The following is a 23,328-nucleotide window of genomic DNA, read 5'->3' as shown; positions in this document are numbered from 1 at the left end:
GGCGTGCCTGAAGCGCCACCATCTTACTGAGGTGGAGGAGCAGCAGTGCATCCACGGAGGTAAGAGGCTTTCTTTCATCTTCAAGTGGAATTACTGTTTTGGTCCGAATATAGGATGACTCTCATTATAAGAAGACCCATATTTTTCAAATATCATTTCGTCAAAATAAAAATATGTTGAAGACAACAAGGTTACTCATTAAACAATTTTTTTTCATACAATTATTCTAAACTCAAAACCTCACGACAGAGAAAACATTTCACGTAATTTCTGATAAAAAAAATATTGGTGCAGCATTAAATTAAACAACAATTGAGTAGCCTCAAAGGTTCAATAACTGCATTAATTGTGTAAATAACTTTATAAACATCAAATTCAAGTTCTGTTCAACTTCAAGAACATCAACAATTCAGTCTAATACTGTATATCTTGGCCGCTTGGCAGTTGTTTGTTGACTCTGCTGATCACCATCAGTTTAAAGTTGGCATCAAAATTTCGCCTCTGTTGTTTGCTCATTTGTCTGGCGTTCGAGCCCCTTTGTTCCAGATGGTCACGTTCCTCCATTTTTCTTCAGATCACCGTCACGCCTTTTCCACTGAAACTAACAAACTGCAGTTAATTCCTTTCCCACTGCCTGCAGACCCGAGCCGAATCGCCCGCAGGCGGACTGTGTGGCTGAATTTTCCCACGCTGAGGGTGTCCCATGTTGATGACATCATCAGCGTGACGGAGCAAAGCGAAAGTAAACAATGCACAAGAGCTCAGTCCCGGCGACTAGGAGTGGGCGATACTCCAGATTGTATTTTACATATAAACACGTAGCAGTTTCGCCGTCTGATGCTGTAAAGTAGCCCCTAACAATTCCTGCTCCTCTTTCTCATCTTTGCCATTCATGAGCCAGATCAGCGGCAGGAGCGGGGGAGGGGCACATTGAGCCTGCGTGAGTTGAGAGAGAGAGGACTCGCTATTTTTAATTACCTTACCAGGACAATAAAACACGGGACCAAGATTTCAACTGTTGTGTTCTGAACTGCACTGTTTTGGCCTGGCTGGGCTTCCGTAGTACAATGGGACGTGTCTGGGGGCATTAGTTAGCGACCCCACTTTTTTGTCTGTAACCTGTTGGCAACTGAGAAGTAAAGTCCTCCGTGTTAACCCGAAACTCATCTCTCCGTCTCCTTCAGTATGTAAGTCCAAGTCTTGTACAATCCGTATGGGACATAACAATTAACTGGCGACGAGGGTCGGCGAGTCTGCGCGTCTGGAAGTGTTTTTCTGGGGAGTCGGTTGTTTGCTACCTAGCTTAGCCTGAGCTAGCGTTGCTTCTGCACGTCGTGTTGGGATATCGGCGCTGTTTTTTTTGTTGTTGTTTTTTTTGCGGATTGGGAGGAAGAAAAAGGAGCAGCAAAATGCCGCTGACAGGAGCATTTGGCTCATTTGATGAAACTGTGGAGACTTGGAGTGCTTACACCGAACGGTTTGAGTTTTTTGTCGTAGCTAATGACATTAAATCAGACAAAGTGGTGGCAACCTTCCTCAGTGTTGTTGGTACTAAAACATTTAGTTTGCTGAGGGACTTGGTCCAACCACATAAGCCAAGTGATTATTCCTACGAGGAGATTGTGAAAACACTAACTGGACATTTTAGCCCCAAGCCATTAATCATAGCAGAGCGGTTCAGATTCCACAAGAGGAATCAAGAGGAGGGTGAATCCATCACACAGTACGTTGCAGTGCTCAGAAAGATGACAGAGCATTGTCAGTTTGGTGCAGCATTAAACGACTCTTTGCGTGATCGGCTGGTGTGTGGACTACGGAGTGAGGCAATACAGAAGCGCCTGCTCACAGAAGAGAATCTCTCATTCAAGACAGCGGTAGACACTGCTATATCCATGGAGCTGGCTGCCAAGGAAGCTATGCAGTTAGGGGCTACAATGAGAGTGCACAGTGTAGCCACTGCCTCTGCTCATCAGAAAGATGACACACAGGCATGTTACCGTTGCGGAAAACGGGACCACCAGCCAGCAGACTGCTGGGCGAAGGAGCTCCGATGCTGAAGCTGCGACAAAAGAGGTCATATTGAGCGAGTCTGTAGAGCTAAAAGAGAGAAAGCAACGAAGGACACTTACAGAGAAAAGGAAAAGATGGGTAAAAGAAATACAGATGGATGGAGATCAAAGAAGAAACTGCATGCGGTAAGACAGGAACATACCAGCAGCAGTGAATCCAACTCAGAAGAGGAGGTACCAGTAAAGGTGTTGACGGTAAAAGGAGGCACAGCGGGCTACAGTGTCACCCCACAGTTGGAGGGAAAGCCGATTAAAATGGAAATAGATACCGGGGCGGCAGTATCGTTGATGTCAGAGAAACTGTTCAAGAAAAAGTTCACTCATACGCCACTGACCAAAGCAAAAATCATCTTAAAAACATACACGGGTGAGACTGTGCCCATGGCTGGCAAAGCAGACGTCCTTGTAGAACTGAACGGACAAAAAGCGACGCTTCCACTCTACGTGGTCAAGGGAGATTACCCAGCACTGATGGGCAGGCCGTGGCTGGAAGTAATGCGTCTAGACTGGAGGGCAGTCAACGTGGTGTCAACGGCGCCTACCAGACTAGCAGCAGTTTTGAAGCGACATGCAGCTGTGTTTAACGACGAGCTGGGGAACATGAAAGGAATCACCGTCAAACTACAAGTCAAACCCGACACCAAACCACGCTTTATGAAGGCCAGAACTGTCCCCTACGCACTACAGCCGAAAGTGGACGCGGAAATTGAGAGACTGGTCAACATAGGAGTCATGGAACCAGTACCCCACAGCGAATGGGCCACTCCGGTGGTCCCGGTAATCAAGAAAGATGGATCAGTCCGCCTGTGTGGGGACTTCAAAATGACAGTGAACCCTGCGCTGACTGTGGAACAATACCCCCTCCCAGTGATCGAGGACCTGTTCGCCGGGTTGGCTGGGGGAAAAACATTCAGTAAAATAGACCTGAATCAGGCCTACCTCCAGATGTCAGTTGAAGCAGAGTCACAGGAGCTCCTTACCATCACCACCCACAGGGGGCTCTACAGATACCGTCGCCTGCCGTTCGGCATCACCTCAGCACCAGCAGTGTTTCAGAGGGCCATGGACCAGGTCTTGAGTGATCTGTCTGGCATACAGTGTTATCTTAACGATATCCTGGTGACTGGTAAAAACGAAGAAGAACACCTGGTGAACCTGGACAACACGCTGAGGAGACTCAAAGACTATGGCCTACGTGTTCGCGAGGACAAGTGTGACTTCTTCAAGCCGGCAGTAGAGTATCTGGGCCACGTCATTGACGCAGACGGACTTCACACTGCACCTTCGAAGGTGACCGCTATCACCGACACCCCTGCTCCGGAGAACATGGGACAGCTGAGGTCCTTTCTTGGACTTCTTAACTATTACGGCAAGTTCATTCCACATCTGGCTACGCAGTTGCAGCCCTTGCACGAGCTGCTGAAGGCGGGAAACGCCTGGTCGTGGTCAAAAGAGTGTGAGGTGGCATTTAACACGGCCAAATCAGCTCTGACAGACAAGACGGTGTTGACACACTTCGACCAGTCCCTGCCGCTGCAACTTGCCTGTGACGCGTCCCCATATGGGGTGGGGGCTGTTGTGTCCCACATCACACCGACTGGTGAGGAAAAGCCCATCGCGTTTGCTTCTCGGACATTGAGCAAGGCAGAAAAGAACTACCCACAAATAGAGAAGGAGGCGTTGAGCATCATCTTTGGAATAAAGAAATTCCACACATACCTGTACGGAAGGAGATTTACGTTGCTGACGGACCACCGTCCCCTGACATCCATCTTTGGTCCACATACGGGAGTGCCGACTCTGGCAGCGAGCCGCATGCAGCGCTGGGCGTTGCTCCTCAGCGCACACGACTATGACATCCGGTATCGACAGTCGGGGGCTCATGCCAACGCGGACAGTCTGTCACGGCTTCCCTTTCCTGAGCAGCCCAGGAACAGAGAACAGACTATTTTCTACTTTGAGGTGGTCGAGGGTGCTCCTGTGACAGCTCGCCAGGTCAGGAAGGAAACAAAGGGGGACCCCATCCTCTCCAGGGTGCTGGACCGAGTCATGAGGGGGGACATGTCACGTGTTACAGGGGCTCCGCCGGAGCTGCAGCCTTACTTTTTGCGGGGGAAGGAGTTGACAGTGACTGCTGGATGCTTGCTCTGGGGAATGCGCGTCATAATTCCAAAAAAACTACGAGAATCGGTCCTGAGAGAGCTACACTCAGGTCACTGCGGCATCGTCAGGATGAAGGAGTTAGCCCGCAGCTACTTCTGGTGGCCTGGATTAGACAACGACATCGAGTCAAAAGTCAAGTCATGCTCATCATGCCAAGTCATCAGAAACACGCCAAGTCTCGCACCGCTACACCCCTGGGACTGACCAGCATCCCCCTGGCAACATATACATTTGGATTTTGCGGGGCCCATCGAGGGAGTGATGCTGCTGGTGGCCGTGGACGCACACTCAAAGTGGCCAGAGGTGGCGGTCATGTCAAATATCACCTCGGAAAAGACCATTCAGACACTCAGGGAGATGTTCTGTCGATTTGGCCTACCAGAGCAGGTGGTCACGGATAACGGGCCCTCATTTGTGTCTAAGTAGATGGAAGATTTCCTGCAAAGCAATGGCATTAAGCACATCCTCTCCAGTCCATACCACCCCTCCAGCAACGGACTAGCGGAGAGAATGGTGCCAACGGTGAAACATGCTCTCAAAGCATCCAAAAGTGAGTCTCCCCTGAAGCAACGGCTTGACACCTTCCTCCTCAAGTATCGCAATACTCCCCACACAACGACTGGAACCTCACCAGCTTACCTTCTCATGAAGAGACGACTCCGGACACGCCTTGACCTGTTGCGCCCAGCCACACCTGAAACATCCGTTCACGAGAAGCAACAAAAACAGGTTGATCAGCGAGCCAAGAGGTCTAAAGACAGACAGTTTAGCGTGGGAGATGCCGTCCTAGCCCGCAACTACACCTCCAAAGAAAAGTGGACCTCCGCCACCGTTGTCCAGAAAACAGGGCCTGTTTCATACCATGTCCACACCCGAGACAATCAGACGTGGCGGAGACACGTGGACCAGTTACTGCCAGGTTCCGCGACACCCCCAGCTGTTGTGACCACCGATGAACTGACACCCAACCAGGGCAGTTTCTCGCCCACAGTAGCTGTGCCTTCGCCACCTGCAGAGCCGGAAGCGCCTGAGTCTGCAGACCCTCCGGTGTTCGAGTCGACGCCAGAACCGGTACCTGTTCCAGAGCCGAGACGCAACCCTCCCAGGGACAGGAAACCTCCAGAGTGTTTTAGGTAGTCTAGTGCCAACCCTGGGAATAAGGGACAGAATAATGCCCTTTGGGTTTGGCGGGATGTTGAGGCAGTCTACCCTCACTCCCTTATTAACCATAGTTCAGGTTAATGTTGAGTAGTTATGAGAATGTGGACATTATCATTAAAGGGGGAGGAAATATGTTGTGTTCTGAACTGCACTGTTTTGGCCTGGTTGGGCTTCCGTAGTACAATGGGACGTGTCTGGGGGCATTAGTTAGCGACCCCACTTTTTTGTCTGTAACCTGTTGGCAACTGAGAAGGAAAGTCCTCCGTGTTAACCCGAAACTCATCTCTCCGTCTCCTTCAGTATGTAAGTCCAAGTCTTGTACAATCCGTATGGAACATAACATCAACCAAATAAAAGAACAATTTTTATGAACTAACACAAGAATGCCACAAGAATGTAAACATTTAAATATAAAATAATTTCTTTTCCCTTTTTCACTCCAAAAAATTATAAAAACTAAAAATCTAACAATATAAAAAATTTAACTATCAGGAGTGCAACTAAAATTACTCATAGGTATTGATGAAAAATAAAGACAGTTGTGCAAAATACTTTAGGCTTTTTGCTCTTCTGTCAAAGAAGCCCTGAGGTCCCCTCTTTGGCCTTGGATATAGTGAGTAGTTCAATTAAAAAAAAAAAAAAAAACTAAACTAAAAAATGCACAATAAATACTAAACCTTTAAAACACAGGTATGCTGGGTCAAGACAACCACACAGCATCTGGGTGGGGGGGGGGGGTTCCATCTCATTTCAACAGACTGAATGAGCTTGTGCTCTGGAAATTTGTGTTGCTTTTGGATTTCTCTGAGCTTCTCCATTGCATTTGTGCTGTGATGGAAAAATGCTACGATAGCACTGCACCTCTGCTGGATGTCTAAAAGCTCAGGGACGGCCTTAATAGAGTCTTTCACAACGAGATTTATTATGTGCGCAAAAGACAGGTAATGTGCCCACCCTGCTTTGCGCACTGCAGCCACCATATTGGCATTGTTGTCTGTTATCACTGCCTGGATTTTCATAGTTATGTTCCATTTATCTGTAATTCTTTTTAACTCAGTGCAAATATTGTCGGCAGTGTGCTTCCCGGAAAAGGCACATGTTTCAAGCACATATGCTTGCATTTCCCCGTTGTCGTCAATAACATGACATGTCACAGTTAAATAAGGTTCTGTTGCTTCAGATGTCCACATGTTAGTTGTTGGCAGCATCCAGGCATTTCTTCACTTTTGAGCAACAGTCTCTATACAGTGAGGGAATTTGCTCTCCTGTGAAAAATTTGCGACTTGGCACCTTGTATCGATGATCAAGAGTCTTTAATAAGTTCTTCAAGCCGTCCTGTTCCACCACAGACAGAGGATGTAGATCCTTTACAATCATTTCAGCAATGCCCCTTGTAATGTCCTTGGCTCTGGGCGAATCAGCTGGGTAAAATAAAACACATGAGGGTTATCAAATTTAGCCACATTCATATTACAAGTTTAAGATAGGCTATTTATCTTTCCATGAGTATATAGTACATAGTTCCATGAACACAATCAGGATTTATTTCAACTGACTAAATATATGAAAATAGTTTAATCACTGTTAAAATGACATCTTTGATCACCAATTGCACCTTGATTGCAATATCTAATTGTGCTGTAAATACCAAAATCTTAACTTCACTTCTATGAAACAGTTACCTGGATATTCCTGAGGCTTGTGTTGAAATGCACATTCACTGTATTCACTAAATCTTCCGCACATTTCCAAACAGTTTTATTTTTTTACAGCCGATGATGTCCATAGTGACAATGATGATGGTGATGATGGTGACAAGGCTCTGACTGCTGGTGACTTCATTGTGAAGTTTGCAGGTGAAAAATCCAATTCCTATAACTATGTTGGTTTGGTGGAGAATGTTGAAGATGACAAGATCAGTGCAAAGTTTCTAAAGCAGTTATAAGTGGTCTGTTGATGGAAAGTCAATCTTCACATTTAGAGAGAATGACGAAGGAGTCATCCCTTGAGGTGATGTGCTGAAAAAATTTCCCACACCATAAAAGCGTGCTGATAGAGCCAGAAGTGAGCCCAAGTTCATATTCCACTGCAGCATTGACAAGTGGAATTTCCAGTCGGTCGAATGTGTGAACACATTCAGATGCAGATGCAGTTAGGTGCTCATTTTGGATTTTTTATTTTGTTCTTAGCATGTGTTCATGTGGCACTCGGCCTTGTTGAAGCAAACTGGCCTTTTTTGCTGTTAAAACTTTAAATTAACATTAAACAAGTACTTTTGTATAGAATGTGTCTTGTTTTTATCCAGAATTATCATTTTTGATATTAAAATGATCTTTTTTACTTCAGTTATCAGTGGCACAATTTACCCCAGTGTATTCTGACTAATGGCACAAGTTACCCGGCACTTGGGGCAAGTTGTGCCACAAAACCACTTTTTTTTTTCCAAAGCTATATTTCTCACACAGTTTAGTTAAGATCCAAAGTCATTGCTCCCAGGGATGCACAACATCCTAAACGATATGAACATATTTTAGTTGCAGGCATTCCTGTTATCCCCTTGTGTAAAAGGCACTTTAAGTAAAAACTGGCACTACTTACCCCACTCTCCCCTATTGTTCAGTATATTTATTTTGTGTTGTTTTTCCTGTGCTTCGAAATTGTCTCCATCGGGGATCGAACCCACGTCTGGCTGGCACGGCTCTATGGCTCTTCACTGCTGGCCCCCGCGAGCAGAACTGGAATCATGTCAGTGAGTGAGGAGTGTCCCTGTAGCTCCACCTAGTGGGAGAAGACAGCAAAAACAAAGCCGAAGGAATGAAAATCTGATTCAACAAATGAAATGGAGCAAGAATAAAGTTATTTTCACCTCCATCAACATAAAAAACTGTTTCCCAGGCTGCCTGTGCTGAACTGTATCATGTCTTTTGCACTTTTTAGGGCGTTTTATTCTTCATGGCTGAATTTTTCGGTCGATATTTCTATTTTCTACTGTATCTATTTCGATACTGTTTTGCATTTGAGTGAAATACATATTGACACAGGGGGAGACAAAGTGTATTGAATGTGCAGCAGCAGTTGGCAGTGAAGCTTATTTTCACACACATTGTATGATATTGCACTTTTCTGGTTTTGATTTTTTTTTTGAAAATCTTACTGCTCTGTTTTTCTTTCCTAAATTCCTCTCTTTTTCCTTTTCATTCTATTTGAATTTCATTCTATTTTCATTCTATTACTAATAGAATGAAAATAGAATGAAATTAATTAGGTGATATATTGCGCCTGTTTTTATTCTCAGAGATGTTTGTCCAGTTTCCATTCCACTGTGTGTCTGTATGTACAGCAGAATTGACAAAGCAGCTCACTTTGACTTTGATCATGATAAAATGATAAACATGATGATTGTAGGAACGTTACCTGATCAGCATCAGGTTCTGTTTGTTTGGTTGGTTTTTTGCTTTCTTTTTCTCTTCTCCTCATCTTTTCTTTTTCTACTTTTGTGCTGGACTTAATGACATCTTTCCATGTAAGACTTTTTCATCAGGTCAGCATCAGGTCAGTTGATAGTATGAAAACTGCTATAATCACCCTAATTCATTGAAAAGACGGAGACCTCCAGCAGTGGGGCATCTGTCGACCCGGATCACTCATCACTGTTCATGTCAAGTTCTCAACAAAATTCTGGTTTCCAGGATGAAGCTGAGTTTTTTTAATTCCTAAATTTAAATTAAATTTATAAATTAATTTTGCAAAAATAGTCAAAACAATATGACTATTTACAAGGGAGCGAAAAAAGCCAAAACGCTTGTACAAATGCTGCTCCCACACAAACTCAAAGTGAAAAAATGAAATGACCATGAAAAAGTCTTACATGGAAAGATGTCATAAAGTCCAGCACAAAAGGAGAAAAAGAAAAGATGAGAAGAGAAAAAGAAAGGGAAAAACCAAACAAACAAACAAACAGAAGTCCCACAAAATGAACAAAGAGTAAACAAAACAATCTAAAGCAATCCCCATATATCATGTATATGTCGTAGTGTTTGGATTCGGTCAGATATTGCAGAATTAAATTGTTCTTTAAGTTTCTTTTGTAGATGAACATGGACGAAGAGGCTTCGAATAGGTCCACATGTATATTCCACACTTTGGGCCATTAAATCTGAGCGAGAACTGCTCACAATTTCTCTTGTATAAGTTTAAGTGCAAACCAGGAGCCTGTCTTGTGGCATCATTATTGAATTGGTTATTAAAGGAGAAGTAGAGCGTGATGTGAGTCGGCCAGTCAGAATCATAGAGAGCTCTGTACACAAATATACATGTGAAAAAAGTGTTAATGTCAAAAATATTTAACAAGTTAAATTTAATAAACAAAGGTGCACTTGTAGCATCAGATTTAGAATAAGTGGCAATTCTCAAGAACCGCTTCTGTAAAATGTGAATTTTGTTAAGGGAGGTGGTGAAGGTATTTCCCCACACAACATTAGAATACAGTATGTCAAGTAAGGATAGATCAGACTGGAAAGAGTAGATAAACACCTAGTATGAATCAAATGCCTTATGTTACTTACCGTATAATCCCAATAGACTTTGATATCTTTTTGTATACATGTTCAATATGTTCTTTCCAATTTAATTCATCATCAATCCTAACACCAAGAAAACTGTTTGAGTTCACTCTCGTCAGCTCTTCATGACGAATGCAGATTTTTATTGAGTCATTGTTGAACTTATTCACCCAGATCAAGTACCGTAGGTTTCAATAAACACGTAAAATCATCTGATAATCTTCACAGGCTGCTTCAGCTTATAATGCAAATTCTTGTTTTATGAATAAAAAGGAAGAAGTTCACCCTTTTGGGAGTGCTTACAACTACACATATATTTTAGCAAGTCTTGAGCAGATGGAGCCTGCTCAAAACTCAGATTCTCCAACAGGATCACCATTTTAAAAAGAAAAAAGCTTCAAAAGTGAACACAGTCACCTAATTATGACGATCATAAGAGCTGCTGGGAGAGAGAAACAGGGGAGGAGATATGAATATGTAAAAATATGAAGCCCTTCTCCCGAGATAACTTTAAATGTTTGAGTTACACCCTTACTGTACTGATGCTATATTTTTCACGGTGTCAGGTGTGTGTTTGTTATGAAGTGATGCATGACTGAATATTGAAAATATATTCTTTACAGGATATATTTGGTATGTACATATCCATAAAGTTCATATGGACACTTTTTTGATGAATGTACAAACAGACCTCATGATTTGATGCTCTGTTGCTGCTGCACTTCCATTGTGTTTTTTTCTATTCAGAGAACACTGTGCCATCCTATTTTTTCTGGTTGGATGTATGTGTGCTTGTATTTTTTTCTTTTTTATGACAAACTTTATAAAAAAGGAGTTTATGTCTCAGTCTATTCAGCCAGTCTTTAATATTTTGGTGAAAGTTGGAAAAAAAAACTAAATTCGATCAACTCTATAACTGTTCCAGGAGCAGCCAACAACCTGCAGTTCCGCCTGAGTCCAGTATGTGTCAGTGTGAAGTGGCAGCTGTTTGTGATCCTCCAAGAAGCAATAAAGGGAGAGAAGAAGAAGCGTTCCCACATTTCAAACATGAGAGCAGCGTTTGCTGCTACACGAAGGAAACATGTCTTCTTCTTCAGCGACAATGACTCCAGTCCAGGATTTGAGACGTTTTATTGAGGAGCGACTCAGAGCTGCTGTTGGAGAAATCTTTACCGTGTTTGGAGAAATGGTCTGTCAGTGTGAGGCAGAGATTGGGCGTCAAAGCAGACTGTTGGAAATCAGCAAGAACCCTCAACTGAAGGTGTCAATAACAGGTATGGAAACGTGTGAATGAACACATGAATCCATCTGACTGCTGGAGGTTCACTACATTTCTTTAACAGGAGTGATTTTAAAGCAGTTGTTGCTGTTTACAAAAGGAAGAAGTCTGAGCTAACATGCTAACCTGTGCATGATGTGTGCAGCTTCAATGGTGGTGCAAAGCAGATGACTGGGGGGTTAGAAGCGGTGCTCACTCGTACTGTGGGAGCGGGGGTGGGGGGGGGGGGGGGGGAATTGTTAAGAATTTAGTGATTCCAATTCCATTATCAATAGTGCTTATCGGTACGATTCCTTATCAATTCTCATTGAATGAGAAATGAAATAATACAAATGGGGTGTTTGCATTAACTCTTTAATATCTTCATCCTGAACAGAAGAAAAAAATATCCATGTCATGAAAACTTTGCAAACTGCAAGTAGTCCCAGTTTCATCTTTTGGTGTGAAATACAGCCGAGCTCTGGAGCTTCTTCCTGACGCCAGGTTGGAAAGCTCAAAACCAAACTACACCGGCCTCACACTGGATGTCCTTGCGTGTCTGGTCCAGCTCTGCAGCACTGTCACTCACACAGCCTCAGTGTGTCTGCTGTCAGCTGATGGAGGTTGCCAGATCTGCCCCAAATATAATGTTAAAACCGTCCGACAATAGAAAGCAATCCAAACCTCCATCTCTGAAGAAAATGCATGTTAAAACCATAAAAACCGGATTTGCATAAAAAAAAACAAAAAAAAAAAACGTCACAAACACATAACCATTCCATCAACCCACCTCGGGTTCAAAAGAAGCTTGATTGTGCAGAAACCCGCCCAATCTGGCAACACAGCTGCTCAGGTCATGGAGCTTTGATTTGTGCAATTTTGGTGTGTTTGACTTTCCTACAATGAGTAAGCACAACATTGTTCATTCTTCTAATACATATAATGATTAGATCGCATTGTTTGTCTTATATTCTACCAGGAGAATTACAAAAAACAATGTGAAGGCAAAAACATGACACAGATTTTATTTTGAAATCACTGATTTAGGAACACGTATCTACTTTCCATCTGGCACCCGACTTGTTTCTTTTCAGATTGAAACAGCAGGGCTCCAGAGTGAGGAAAAATATGATCCTTGCTGAAAGTTTCCGGTCCGCGTCTCTGTAGCGGCGCCAGAGCAGACCGCAGCCGCCCCGTGGCTGCTGTGAGTCCATGGGCGGAGCGCATGGTACGTCATCACGCACACAGCGGAACCGATAACTGGAATCCTGAAGGAGACAGCCAAATAATTCCTTGGAATCAAGACATGAGGAACCGACTCCCATCCCTAGCAGGGGGCGTGGGGGTGAGGCATCTCACAGGACACACTGCGCGGCTGCTTCGGAAGCCCACACGTTTTTTTTTTTCTTCTCTGTAGCGTCGTGCCTCCTCTGAAACCCTCTGGCGCCCTCCAGGGGAGGTCGCCTCACATTTTGAAAACCGCTGTTTTCAGCGAATGACGGAACTGGTGTTTTGGCTTAACTGGTTCCCATCTTCAGCACGGACGGATTTCTGTGTAAACTCATGCTGGTAACAGCAAATGTTAAAATAAGACTCACAAAAGACTCTAAGCTTATAAATTTACTGTAACTGTGGAAAGCCGACGTTCGCTAGAAGGACTACAAGTTTCAGTCGGGTTTTCAACATCTGTTGGGCACAAGTTAACGGGGAAATGAGTTAATCCGAAACACCCGTTCACACTCACGGTCTGACAGTCACGTGTCCTTGCTGACAGACACGCCCCCAGGCGCCATATTGGATGTATCGCGGCTGTAAACAAACAGCAGTTTAATTAGGAGCATATGGCGACTCAACCCCACTGTACTTGACATCGGCCTTTTATGTCTCCATGGATACCGTTCTCAGTGGGCGGCTAAACTCGGAGGCGGTATAAAGACGGTAAAAAGTCCGCTGCTCAGCAAAAGAAGACGGGGACGCAAATAAGCAACAATGGAGGACGAGGAGGCTGTCGTGTGTCTTTCTCTTTGTCTGTTGCTTTTTATTGCGAGAAGGTGGAAGGAAGAGAGTCAGAAAAGGCTTCAAGCAGCAAGAGATAAGACGAACGAAAAGTACCGAAGAGTCTGGGAGGCTCTGCAGCGATATGAAGCCGAAGATGAGGCGTTCAGAGCTGTGAGGAGACGACGGCTCCGGGTGAGTTACCACTCTGTAACTGCAGTTATTTAGACAAGTTTGTGCTTTAATTTGCTGTATTTGCGTCTTTTTAAAGATCAGTTTGGGATCTGCGAAGAATCCTGCAGGCAGTATTTTTTCAGTGATGAAAAGTGGCTACAGCAATTAAAAAAGCACATTTCTGTTCTGTCCTATCCCAGCTGGCATTTTAGCGTTGAATCACTGTTGAATCAACGTCAGGTATCAATGTTGAATAACAGTTGAATTTTGTTTCGATTTTGCAAATCTGATCAACGTTGAAATCAAAACGTTATTTCAACGTCATGTCTAAAACCATGAATCAATGTTGGTTTTCGTTGAACTGAGCAGTATAGCAGCATAAGTGCAGAAAAATTAAAATTAAATTGACCACCAGACTTGCTGTCTCAGATTCAGGCATATTCTTTCAATCATTTATGCTCCTCATTGCAGACAGGTCAAACCCGGGATTCGAACTCATGACTTACTGTTCAGCGAGAATCAGCATTACCTGTTGAGCTATTAGTTTATTGGTTGTTTTCAGTGTAAACGGGAGGGTGACCACTAGTTTGCAGAAAACTACTTAACCTGGAATACAGTGCAATACACACGAAGCAAAGTGGTGATTTTAAAGATGTTTCTTTTGCATTTCACCCAAGTTCACAATTGGATGGAATTACATACTAGATTTAACCGCTTGGGCGGCTCTTTTATTAGACATAATTCTATCTTTACGAGACAATGAGAACAAGCAGAATCAAAGAAACAGAAATACAAGGTGGGGTTAACATTCACAAACATTTTTTCCAATGGTAAATTTATCAACGTTGTCTGGATGTTGAAACAACGTTGTTTTTCAGCTGACATATTTCAGCTAAATTTTTAGAAGTCATGATTTTAAAAATACTGACGATTAGATATACGTTTAAAAAATGCTGATATTTCAATGTTGAATCCACAGTAAGTTTACAACACAACTTCAACCATTTAGCGTCAACGTTGTTTTGACGTTGAATTCATGTTTTTCATCAACCGACATTATTTCAACTAATTTTCAACGTTTAAGGTCGGTTGAATGCCAGCTGGGATTGTCAGCAACGCTCAGAGGAGTTTGAAATGCCGAGATAAAATTTTAGATCCTCGGTTGAACATCCATTTAGTTCACACAACAAACCCAGAAAAAGCAAGAAGAGTTTAACAATTTGATTAATAGCCCATCTTCAGTAACTCCCATTTTTGTTGCATTTGAGGGATCCAGGTTCACAACACCTTCCCTACATCAACTACTCATGAAGCTACAGCAGGCTGGCTCAAACAGAAAAGGGAACTGTTGATATTAAGCTCCACATTAGCCATTGGGGGACCAATAATGTCTTGTCTGGTCACATTTTAGGTGCAAAGGAGATTATCATTTCAGATTTAATGATTTTAGATATTATTTTTGGGAGTTAGTTGTGTTATCTAAAGTAGTAGTAGTCATGTCTCATTGCAAGATTTATTGAAAAGTCCAAATTAGACTTTTATTTTCATGTGATCACATTGCATATGCTCTGTCTCTTTCAGCAGACTCTCCTATCGGGAGTGGCTCGACGACGCAGGCCTGTCGTCTGGACCCACATCCGAGCTGCGCAATGGTGGGATGAAATCGTTCCCAGCTTCTCCACCGAGCAATGGATGCAGAACTTCCGCCTATCAGAGGAAACTTGCCGCTAATCCGCAATCCGCGGACGTCCCCGCAGCCGCCAGATTTTGTGACCGCGTTGCGTGCAGGTCGCACCGGTATATGCATGCGCCAGAGCGCCACAGCAAACAAAACATGACGGTAGACAGAGTTACAGCCTGATGGCTCCACACAGAGACACCCAGAGAGAGAAAAACTCTTGGACAGAGAGAGCAGACTGTCTGGAGGGAGGAGAAGGTCTGCTGACAGACGTGAACCAGTATCTTAATTGCTCTGGTGCCGCCCCCGCGATTCAGAAACAGAAAAAAAAGGCAAAATAAACTTTAATATTACATGATAACGTACTGACAATGGACGTGCATAATGCGCTTAATCTCTAAATAATCTGTAATAAAGGAGCAGATAAACGGTCTGTTGTGCCAAAGCTGAGCCCAGAATGAGCCCAAAACCAACCGCAACGTTTCCGGAGATAAAAAACAATATTTAATGTAACACGGTTTTGTGCCACATGCAGAAATGCACACAAAGACACACACCCTCCCCTACTGTACAACATGAAGGCAACTGGAATTAATCAGTGACTGAAGGTGTAATCTGCAGCGCCGTCATTGATATCTATAATATAATGCCAGCTTGCATGAAGACGCACGGGCTCTGTGGAGAGCTCCGCTCCAGCTGGAGCTTAAAAAAAACCCAGAAAAAAAAACCAATAGTATTGATCGGTCAGAGTTCCTGTTCGGGCTGAACGATATATCGTTATCATATCGATATCGATATGAACATTCAGGACATTAGTTTGTCAAAATCGACGATATCAAGATTTCCCCTGCTTGCCCTGCATGAACGCTTGCCCGTGCACAGGTCAGGCCAGCCAACCACAAACCTCTTTTACTGGTTGACAGCTGATGGCAGCCAATGAGAAACATCAGAGGGAGGGGCAGGAGGGAGACGGAGACGCACACTCGCATGTGCTGCACGCTGCGGAGAAAGCAAAACAACATGAGAGCTGAAGAGAGGGCGGTTGCAGAATCTGCACAAACAAATTTGGTGGGAGTGGCAGTGAGTTCTCATAAAAAAACTGCATTTTTTTTTTTTTTTTTTTTTTTTTTACATCCTTTTGTATTATCAGGGCGCGAAATTCCCTATAAAATGGCGGTGGGGACCAATTGAGATGGAATCTCCGCCGGTTTAGGTGCCATATAAGTAGGTCCTTACCGCCTGTTGGCTTTTTTTTATCATGAAATTGCGTCGCTTCTCTTTTAATAAATCAATCAAAACCAACACGCCTCGTAACTCTGGGATTCCATTTTTGCTGCTTCTTCTCTGTGCTTCACACTGCACTATGCATCTAACAATCACAATGCGCCCTCTGCTGGACTGAAGGAGGTACTGCTTGATTCCGGCGCTCTCGGTCCATCCCAGACACAGAGCAGCAAATAGATATAAACAGAACCAAACAAGTACAACAAAATACAACAGTTAAATTTAAAAATTATTGTTGGATCCTGTTTTTGATCAACAAAATTGAAAATTAAGGACCTGTTAAAACTTGTGAGGAACTGTGAAAATTTTCTGAGGCCCTGCTGAAAAAACTTGGAGGGCCTGTTAAAATTTTGACGAATTTCATGCCCTGCATATTATTTTTCTGAAAAATGCTTAACTTTCACTGAATTCATTGTAATATATCGTATCGATATCGAGATATCTGACATGGATATCGAGATATGAAATTTTGCCCATATCGTTCAGCCCTAGTTCCTGTTATCAGTTAACGGTCAACCACGTGCATCCCCAGCCTGAACAAAAAACATAAACACGAGGAAACCTGCACATACCTCAGAAATACTGACAAACAGAATAAGCAAAGGAAAAGTGTAATATAATTTTATAATATATAATGTTTATGTCAAAGAGTTTCAATAAATGTTCAAGCTGTTCTCGCATTTAAAACTTGTTTGATTTGAGTCATTACAGTTTTCCAGTACTGGTGTACTAATGAAACTAAAACTCAGTTGGTACAGTAGAGTAGTATTTGGGATTATTTTATAGCAGTGTTTTTGGGGCTCCAAAGACTGAGGTGGTGTTTGATAACAGTCAAAAAGGTGGAGTTTGATTAGTAATTTTTTATCGCAATATTTATCATTATCGGGATAAATGCCAGAAATTATCGGGATGCATTTTTTGGTCAATATCGCCCAACCGTACTGGGAGCATGCATGATGCCAGAGTTTTGAGAGTTTTGTCAGCGGAACAGCCAAGGAACCCTTTTCCCTGACCACACCAGGGAGATTGGGGGTGTCGGTGTTGGGCACTACATTCTGGGAGACTCGGCCTGTTGTTAGAGCTGTTTTATGCTGCCGCATTAAAGTATGAGGAAAATAATGACTGCTTATGTTTTCAGTTCACTCAGTATTGCCCTTTGTATTTTCTCCATCCTGTCTTTCAATCAATGTGTTTTGCTTTGGCAGATCTCTTGTTTTCATACATGATCCAAAATGTTTGATGCAATGATTTTGTAGTATTGTTTACAGCAGCAGACAGTAAACCAAGCTTTGATGAGAATTCTATTGACAACAACATTTTTAATGCACTTTCTGGTTAATACGGGTTGGGGGAATAAAAGAATAACCTGACCTTTACACACATCAACAGTCATGGTATTTGTGGGGGCTCATGGTTCCGGGCCTCCTTCAGCTTCATCACGATATGATGTTGATATTTTTGGATCACAATGACACAGATCTAACAAAGCAAATGAAGAGGAGCGTTCTACAGTGCTTAAATGAAAAGTATGCGGATGCTGCCACTGTTGACCTTCTTTATTTGGCCTCCCTTGTCGATCCACAATTCAAACTGTCATACATAGAAGACCATCGGAAAGATTACATGAAGGCGAAAGCAGTGGCAGGAATTCAGGCCCTGTTGGAAAAGCAGATGCAAGCTGAAGCTGCATCATCCTCACCTTCATCACCACATGCCAGCACAGGAGCTGCAGCTGCAGAAGTCGGGAGGCCAAGAAGGCTAAGCGCAGCCTGGGCAGCTTTTTCAAAAAGTCCTCCATTCCTGGCCCGGCTGCTCTCCCTGAAAGAGACACCATTGAGATAGAGCTACAAAGCTGCCTGCAGGCACTGGATGTGGATGGAGAGGCTGGACCATTAGAGTGGTGGAAGCTGCACCAGGCAAATTTTCCTGGGGTTGCAAGCCTGGCTCAGAAACACTTGTGTATCCCAGCTGCCAGGGCAGCATCAGAAAGGGCATTCAACACTGGTGACAATGATGTTACATGCCACCGAGCTGCACTAAAGCCAGAGAATGTGGACAGGCTTGTGTTCCTGGCTAAAACCTGTCGGAAATGTATAAAAATCATGTTCAGAGTTTTCGTGCTTCTCTCACACTAGCACACACGCAATCTTGGTTACAGAAAAGAAAGCCATTATTTTAATTTACGTACTGTAGCACAGGTGGCAAAATTTTATTGTGCCACTAATCAGCAATAATGTAATTTGTTTCCAGGTTTGTATTCATTTTACCTCTTACATTTCCAAAGTGTATTGATTTTGCATCCAACTTTTTGGTCATTTTCAATTTGTGTTTGTTTAAAAGATTCTTGTTGTACTTGAATGTGTTTTATTATTGAAACATCTACCAGTTTATATGTTGTTATTTAAGAAGGTCAGGGGAAAGGAGTTGTTTTCACGACAGTGAATGTGACGATTCAGCTTATTCTTTCCATCACCTTGTACGCTAGTTGCCAGTGTGCCTCAACAGAAAGCAGGCCAAACGCCATCTCTGTTGAAAATGCATGTTAAAACTGTAAAAACCATATTTGTATAATAAAAAAACACGTCACAAACACAAAACCATTTCATCCACCCGTCCGACGTGTTCAAAAAAGAAGCTCGATTTGTCAGAAACTAGCCCAATCTGGCAACACAGAGCTGTTCAGTCATAGAGCTGTTTTGTGCCATTTTGGTGTCGTTTGACTTTCCTGCAGTGACGACGTACAAAATAGTTCATTCTTCTAATGCGTATAATGACTACATCACATTGTTCTGTGTTCTACCAGAAGAATAAAACAAAATAGCATATCAAGGCAAAAGCACAACACAGATTTTATTTTGAAGTCACTTGTTTCAAGCAAGTCGGCACCCGACTTTCTTGTTTCCAGATTGATGCGGTAGGGCTACGGCTAATGGAAAAATCCTTGCGGAAAGTTACCGGAGCTCCGCAAGGGCTCCATGGCTGGACTACTGCTTCCTAAACTACTTCCTGCTTCCATGCTTTTACCATGTGCTATGGTAATCTTTGAGAAACGATGATGCTGTAATTTTTTCTCAAATTATACCATGATATAAATTTCAGGCCATATCGCCCACCCCTAACTCCAGACTCGGTCTGCTCCTGCGGCTGGAGTGCAACTTCATCTCACGAAGATAAATGATACTAATAAAACTCCTTTTCTGCTCTTCAGCCTTAGACCCACGCTCCGTAACAAGAACTGCATCCTCACTGGGATGTAAAATAATTGCTGTCATTCGCTGAACACATAGATCATACAGCGGTGAATATTGGGGAGAGAATACCAGAATACACACGGCGCTGCGTTCAAGTGCAATATGAAAATCAGTAAGTGGCTTCGGCATGTTATTTGTTAGGACTAGCCGATACCGATACCAGCGTTTTAGTGCGGTATCGGTGCCACTGACGATACTGGTATTGGTATCGATGCAACACCATCAGGAAGTGTGTCTTTGTCTCCAGTTGTCTGTGTGGACAGAGCCGACACAACCTGTCCTCTTTTGGGCAGCCAGGTCTGACTGTGTCTTTAAAATCACTCATGCTGAAATGTTTAGATATAAGATGATGAAAAATAAATAAATTTATGAATTTATAAATGTATAAATTTCTAAATGTATTTATTCGAAAAACTTTCCAACTTGCCTTGATGAAAATGCAGAGATCAAAGACGCATGAAGGGAAATATGGAGAACAGTGGAAGGTGATGCCGTTCCGTCTTACCGCTGCAACCCAGGCCTTCCGTCGCCTCTTCGTTATTTCCTCAACCTGCTGTCCATAACCTCTTTTCCAAGCTGGACCGAAAAAATTGTACATTCTCGTCAACCTTTCTGCCATTTCTTTCAAGTGATTTAGTAAGGCAGCCTTTCACACAACACGAGCGTCCCATTTTATCACTGGTCACCAGTTGACAAGGAAACCGGTTAATTCAAAACAGCACATTTACTGCTTTATCACTGTAAAACATTCACATCCATCACATCATGACTTTGTCTTGTTTCCCTCCAGAGCGTCCCCAGCGCCACAGTGGTGACCAGAAGATGACTTCCAGTCTGGAGCAGGAGGAACATGAAACTCCACACATTAAAGAGGAGGAGGATCCTGTGGAGGTGACTGCGACTGATGGTGGTGGTGACGGTGACAGATCCCACCACTCCGAGAGAGACTTGACCACCCGGCAGCTAACTGCTGCTGCAGTGCAAATCTTCAGCGAGCTCGAACACACCATGGCCCGATATGAAGAGGAAATCGATCGTAGGCGCAGACTACCGGAAATCATCTTGAACCCTCAAATCAAGTTACACAGAACAGGTACGGAGAAGTCTGAATGAACACATGAATTGACTGCTTGAGGATCTCCGTCATTATGGCTAAATGTTTGGTTTTTCCTCCGCAGACACAAACAGGATTTATGTCTGTTGTGTTTTCTATACTTTAATCAGCTTTATTCAGCAGACTAGTAATTCCAAACACAGTCCCACTTCTTGTCCACTTTCTACTTCAAGTCAACCACACAACGCCCCCTCTGGAGTGGAAGTGTAATCCCTGCAACAGCACAGCGTTACCCCGTGTTTCCACTGGTCGCGACACAAATTTTTTGTTTGAGATTACATACAAAGTCAATTTAATGATGCGATTGCCGCTCAATCTTGAGCGGTGGGCGACGGGCGGCAACGGATGGCGCGGCGGGTGGCCAGCGCGAGCGTTTCCATCGAAAAATTGGCGCGCCCATCGACTTGCACTGCCACTCGCCACCGCTCGATGATCACCGCCCGCCGCGTCATCGCTAGACGCTCGTCGCTCGAGTTGAAATAATTGAATTTTTCAAGCGAATTTGCGCCAGGACAGCCTATCAGCGTGGAGGTCTTCACGGACGTGCTGACGTAGGTCATGCAGGGCTCCGACCATGCAAAGCAGTTGGCGTGATGCCAAGGCGTGCGCAATCTCATTTGTTGACCGCTTCAGGTGGAAACCGGGCGTCAGCCTGAAGTAGCACTTGAACCGGCCTTTGTCCAGGCGCAGCTCCTGCAGAAGACGGTGGAACTCAACAAGCTCATTCCGCCTCCGTAGGATAGCATGCGTCCAGAAGCCAGAGCTGACTTCCCCATGCCAAATACAGAGCAGCGATGGTCGCAGTCGGAGCTATCTCAATCTCGGTCTATCTCGGTCGATCTCTATCTCACACACTCTCTCTCTCTATCTCTCTCTCTCTCCCATGTTCGACAGTGAAATGATTGGCGAGCTTGGAGTGACGTGATGACGCAGTGAGGATTTTTTTGCATATTTGTACCAGCGATGACACTTGCGCATCTGGCGTGGCGTGATTTCATTTGTCCTGCGAATGCTGTTGCGTTCATTGCATCCGGTGGAAACACGGCCTTGGACGTCAGGAAACATAGCATTTTGTTTTTCCCCCAAGGAAATATTCCTTCTCAACTCAAACTGAAATAGCTGCCAGAAGTGTAAAAATGTACGTTCACTGCTCATCCAAGGTTCTCATCCAGCAATAACGATTAAAGGCTGTCAACTTAACACCCATCCGCCTCCTCTTTTGACGACTTCCACTGTGTGCTATTTTTAAAACGTTTATGAAAGTTTTCAATTTCACCACTTGAATCCCACTTTATTTATTTTATTATTTATTTTTTTGTTTTTGATCTGGAACTGTTAAACTAATCTTTTTCTAATGGTTGGAACCGGATTAGCTGGAACGCCCAGCGGGGCGGTACGTCCCTCACCCAGCCGCGAAACGCCTCCGGAGGAGTAAAGATGGCGCCGCTGTGTCTGGCAGGCCGCTTTCTCCTCTGTGTCCTGCTGTCTTATGGATTTGTAGTCGTGTCATCGGCCGTTACATATGACCGAGCGACGCTTCTAGAACTGCGTTTTCCGTTTAATCATCCTGTTAACGGGAAATTCTGCAACCCTCCGCCACCACTGCTGTCATCAATTCCTGCCTTCCTCAGTCGCCCTGCCTGTCGGCATCCAGGCAGTAAGCGCCGCAGAAGATGTGGTCGGAGAGGAGGGCTACATGTCAAGCTTCGATCCTACCTGAACCTGCCTTGGACTAGTGAGCTGATTGGACCTGCCTGCGCCGTCCCCAGTAGAGCTCGGGAATGTTACCGCTGGCTTCTTCCGGTTGGCCCGGACTCCGCCATCTCTACCCCAAGTTGGTGTTGGTGGGAGAAGTCCTGGAAAACCTCCGCCCGATTACTCGTATGACAGCGCTGCCTGCTGCCTCGTCCTCGCTCCGCATGGGGTTTTGCAACGCCAGATCGATCAACAAGAAAATGTTTGTCTTCAATGATATCATCTCCTCCCGCAATCTGGATTTCTTCTTCCTCGTGGAAACGTGGCTGCCACCAGGTGATGTTAGTCTGTTCTCGGAGCTCCTCCCCTCCGGCTACCTGTTCCTAAACTCCCCGAGACAAACGGGAAGGGCTGGAGGGATAGCCACCGTATACAAGCAGTCCTTGAACTGCCGCCAACTGTCCACCAGGGGGTACTCCAGCTTTGAGCTCCAAATGTTTGTATTGACTCTGCCCTGTCCCATTCTGTGTGCTGTCATTTATCGGCCACCTAAACTGAAAAAGGATTTCCTGAGTGAGTTTTCCAAGTTTCTAGCGGAGTTTATGCCAAAGTTTGATAACATCCTAATCTGTGGGGACTTTAACATCCATGTCTGCTGCTCCTCAGATGAGTTGGCCAATAACTTTAAATCTCTCCTAAACTCTCTGGATCTCACACAGTCTATATCTGGTCCCACTCACAGGTTAGGTCATACATTGGACTTAATTATTTCTCGGGGGATCACAGTATCAATCTGTGAGTTGTCAGCTCTTCCCATCACTGATCACTCTCTTATACAGTTTGGCATCTGCGCTGTTCCACCTGCGCCCACGCCAACTGCCCCCCAACGTCGCCGCTTCTTTACCTCATCTGCTGTAAAGGACT

General features: G+C 44.1%; 1 protein-coding gene and 1 pseudogene across 1 annotated transcript in view; both read left to right on the top strand.

Annotated features, from left to right (window-relative positions):
* The window catches only part of LOC115396816 (zinc finger protein 239-like), a 40,177-nt gene that overhangs the window by 1,449 nt on the left and 15,400 nt on the right, over positions 1-23,328 (top strand). The window lies entirely within an intron of this gene.
* Positions 2,670-5,263, top strand: LOC115404209 (uncharacterized protein K02A2.6-like; annotated as a pseudogene).

Source organism: Salarias fasciatus, chromosome 2 (genome assembly GCF_902148845.1).
Source record: "Salarias fasciatus chromosome 2, fSalaFa1.1, whole genome shotgun sequence".
Lineage (NCBI taxonomy): Eukaryota > Metazoa > Chordata > Actinopteri > Blenniiformes > Blenniidae > Salarias > Salarias fasciatus.
The sequence above is the reverse complement of the archived record's forward strand: the minus strand, read 5'-3'. Positions and strand labels throughout refer to the sequence as shown.